The sequence below is a fragment of the Cynara cardunculus genome, unplaced genomic scaffold (assembly GCF_001531365.2).
Source record: "Cynara cardunculus var. scolymus isolate 2C unplaced genomic scaffold, CcrdV1 Un_Scaffold_7395, whole genome shotgun sequence".
Lineage (NCBI taxonomy): Eukaryota > Viridiplantae > Streptophyta > Magnoliopsida > Asterales > Asteraceae > Cynara > Cynara cardunculus.
Genome location: NW_020203528.1, coordinates 14,002 through 18,858, shown reverse-complemented (window position 1 = coordinate 18,858; position 4,857 = coordinate 14,002).

Genomic DNA, 4,857 nt, shown 5'->3' with positions numbered 1-4,857 from the left:
ATCACATCGTTAATAACAGCTGGAGATGACAAGTCAACAGCTGGAATTAGAGTTTATCTTGATAATAATGCTTATCCATATAAAAGATAAACCTTATCTGTTTATTAGAAGATTTGCTAGAAAGTAGCAATAGATGGTTATCTTCTAAACAGCCGACTAGTATAAATAGATGATTAGGTCTATTGTAAAATCAAGGTTTTTACTCTTTGTTTTACATTTATGATCTAATAAAGTAAAACCTTTGAAGCTCAAAATTGTTCTAAATTTTTCTTATTTTATTCTTGAGACTTCATAGCTTCTTCATTAAAATCACTATAATTTGGTTATTCATAACTAGATTATTAGGGTTATTGAGAGATCTGGGATCAACATCCCAGTCTTCTATCAGTATCACAGGCTCACAGTTGTATGAAAAAGAAGTGCCAAGGATTCTTGGCCTATGCGATTGATACAGTTAGAGAAATAGCAGAACCAGAATCTATTCCTGTTGTCAAAGAAATCCTGAAGTCTTCCCAAATGATCTGTCTGGTCTTCCACCAGACAGGGATGTGGAATTCAAAATTGAACTCACACTAGGGGCAGCACCCATAGCAAAAGCTCCTTACAGACTAGCCCCATCTGAATTAAAAGAGTTGATGTCTCAGCTAAAGGACTTGCTTGATAAAGGGTTTATAAAGCCAAGTACATCACCATGAGGAGCACGAGTTCTGTTCGTAAAGAAGAAGGATGGAACAATGAGGATGTGTATAGACTACAGGGAACTCAACAAAGTCACAATCAGAAATGATCTACGATCTGGTTATCACCAGTTGAAAGTCAAAAATAAAGACACACCTAAAACAGCTTTTAGAACAAGGTATGGACATCACGAATTCTTGGTTATGCCTTTTGGWCTAACCAATGYACYAGYARCTTTCATGGATCTCATGAATAGAGTGTGCAGAGAATACCTTGACAAATTTGTGATAGTTTTCATTGATGACATCCTTATCTACTCAAAGACTGAGGTAGAGCATGCAAAGCATCTGCATTTGATCTTAAGCCTGTTAAAGAGAGAAAAGCTATATGCTAAGCTGTCCAAATGTGAATTATGGTTAAGAGAAGTACATTTTTTGGGTCATGTCATCTCCAAAGAAGGAATCAAGGTGGATCCAGCTAAAATTGAAGCTGTAGATAAATGGAAGGCACCACAAAACCCATCTGAGGTAAGAAGTTTCCTTGGATTGGCTGGTTATTATAGAAAGTTCATCCAAGATTTCTCCAAAATAGCTGTACCTCTAACCAAGTTGACCCGCAAAGATTTCAAGTTTCAATGGGCAGAGGATCAACAAAAGGCTTTTCAAGCTTTAAAGGACCGTCTTTGCAGTGCACCAATCCTATCTTTACTAGAAGGAACAGAAGATTTCATTGGCTACAGTGATGCATCCAAGTTGGGTTTGGGCTGTGTGTTGATGCAAAAGGGAAAAGTAATAGCCTATCCATCTCGCCAGTTAAAAGATCATGAGAAGCAATATCCAACCCATGATATGGAATTGGCAGCTGTTGTCTTTGCACTAAAGATTTGGAGGCACTACTTGTTGGGGACTAGATGCAAGATATTCACAGACAATAAAAGCCTGCAGCATCTGTTTACTCAGAAAGAACTCAACATGAGGCAGAGAAGATGGATTGAATTGGTAAGTGATTATGATTGTGAAATTTTTTACCATCCAGGAAAAGCCAATGTTGTAGTTGATGCTCTAAGCCGCAAAGAGATAAGTGGAACTACCAAAGCTGTGGCAATGAGCATAAATCTATCTCTGGACCTTCATAACGAGATACAGAGATATCAGGCAGAGGTTGTTCAAGCAGAGCACATCAAGGCAGAAGGATTGGGAAAGATGCTTGCCAACTTAGAAAAGAATGATCAAGGGCTGTTGTGTTTTGGAAATAGAATCTGGGTGCCATGCCATGGGAATACAAGGAAGATCATTTTGGATGATAGTCACAGGTCTTGTTACTCAATACACCCAGGCACCAATAAAATGCACAAGGATTTGAAAGTGTTCTACTGGTGGCCAGGACAAAAGAGGAGCATAACTGAGTATGTTGAGCAGTGTATGACATGCCTGCACGTAAAATTGAACACCAAAAACCTTATGGAAGCTTGCAAACCTTGGAAATACCTGTCTGGAAATGGGACCATATAACAATGGACTTCATAATGAAGTTACCCCGAACACCAAAAAGTCTTGATGCAATATAGGTAATAGTTGATCGATTGTCCAAGTCTGCACATTTCCTGCCTATGAAAGAAAGTTATACTCTTGAGAGGCTGGCTCAACTGTATATTAAGGAAATTGTGACCAGGCATCGAGTTCCATTGTCTATAATTTCTGACAGAGATAGCAGATTCACTTCTAAGTTCTGGGCAAGTTTCCAAAAGGCCTTGGGTTCTCAAATCCATTTGAGCACAACATACACAGACTGATGGGCAAAGTGAAAGAACCATTCAGACTCTGGAGGATATGCTAAGGGCTTGCATAATTGATTTTGGAGGAAGCTGGGAAGATCACCTGCCTTTGATTGAATTTGCATACAATAATAGCTATCATTCCAGCATTAAGGCAACCCCATATGAAGTTCTGTATGGGCGCAAATGTAGAACTCCTGTGTGCTGGAATGAAGTAGGTGAAAGGCCGTTAACAGGACCAGAAATTGTGCAAGTCACAGCAGAGAAAATTGAGTAGATTAGAGCCAGAATCAAGACTGCTCAAGACAGGCAAAAGAGTTATGCTGATCAAAGAAGGAAACCAACTGAATTCTCTGTGGGAGATTTGGTAATGTTGAAAGCATCTCCTTGGAAGGGTGTAATGAGGTTTGGGAAGAAAGGCAAGCTCAGCCCAAGATATATTGGGCCTTTCAAAATTTGCAAACGAATTGGAGCAGTAGCCTACCAGCTAGAGCTACCAGAAGAGCTTAGTCCCATCCACAAAACTTTCTATGTCTCCAACTTACGTAAGTGTTTGGCAGAGGCCACCCAAGCCATCTCACTTACAGATATCAAGTTAGATGAGAAGTTGAACTTCCAAGAGGCACCAGAAGCCATAACTGACAATAAGGTCAAGACTCTAAGAGATAAAGAAATCAAGTTGGTGAAAATTCAGTGGAGGTTTCATAAGGGTTCTGAAGCAACATGGGAGTTGGAATCAGAGATGAGAACCCATTATCCTTGGTTGTTTGAAATGTAAATTCCGGGACGAAATTCTTTCAAGGGGGGAATAATGTGATAACCAGGCTTTCAGACATATTGGGTTAAGGTACATTATGTGTTTATGTGTTAATAAGCATGAATTAATTGGAACTATGTGATTATGCATGCTAAATAAAATGGATTATATGTGTATGTGGTGTAAATGATTTCTGTCCACATAATTGGAAGCAGGATACAAGCACCTTGGTAAGCAGCTTGTATGATGCTGTTGAATGATTTTTGTCCACATAATTCAAAGCAGCATACAAGCACCTTGGTAAGCAGCTTGCATGATGCTGCTGAATGATTTCTGTTCACATAATTGGAAGCAGCATACAAGCACCTTGGTAAGCATCTTGTATGATGCTGTTGTTAAGAAGCCTTCTTGACCAAGTATTTGTGTTTGCTTGTCTATGAAGTAAATTTCCACTGCCTGTTTTCTAAAAACCACCTGTGTGTGGCTATTTAAAGAGAGATGTGGTAAGAATCCTCCCTTACCATTTGCATCTCAAAGAATTTCTGTGGAAAGAATAGTGTGGAATTTTGTGCAAAAAGATGATTGATCAAAGACCTTAAAACAGAAGTTGTTTTTAACATAACCTGTTTCATATTAAAAGCTGTTGTTTGCTGCAGAATCTGTTTTGGGAAAGGTGAGTGGTTTTGAAACTAAACTGCTCATGTGTTTGTGGTATAAACTGTTTTGATCTTAATTTGGAAGATGTTAGACTGGTTTCAAACAGCTGTTAAGCTGTTACTGTTTTTGGCTGTTGTTTCTGGGTAATCAGAAGGCAGATGGTGTTTTTAAAACARACTGATCTATGGTTCTATTTTGAGGATCTAAATGAGTTCAAACAGCCATGATTTATGAACAAGAGTGTTCTTATGGTTCAATCAGGTTTTGAAATATAAACCTATGGGGGGAACCAGAATTGCTGTTTGGAAAGAACATGAGTGTTCTTATGGTTCAATCAGGTTTTAAAATATAAACCTCTGGGGGGAACCAGATTTTGATGAAACTATGAACAGGTTCACTCTAACAGGAATACTGCAGCCTGTTAGTTGGATGAAATACTTCATATGATTTTCAGGGAAATAAGGTTGGTCGTGTGTGGTTTGTGATAACTGTTGCTATGATGGGGATTCTGGATGTAATAAGGATGGTCGTTGTGTGTGCATGGTATAACTATTGCTATTATGTCTCTTAGGATACAATAGATTGGAGTTCTCACTTCTTASTGATTTGAGGATTCRGAGATGTTGTTCTTATTAGAGATGATAGWATTGATGTTATGGATTGGGAAAAATATGGCCCTTGGTCATGGATTTTGGATAAAACTATTTTGATCATACTGTTGAACCAGAGGTACCACAAAGGCTCTGGGTATACCTGTCAAGGAACCAGAGGGCTTTGGTTGGTATTTATTTTAAAGATCCAGAAGGGTCTGGTTAGTGTTTGAAAATAATTCAAGTGTTTTATAATAGTCGGTTGTGAAAATCAGAAGCTCTGTATTTGTTAGATACAGAGCTTTGTATCAAAAATTGGTCTATCACACAGAAGCTCTGTATTTGTTAAATACATAGCTCTGTATTAAAAAATTGGGTTTTTGTGCAAAGGCTCTGTATCC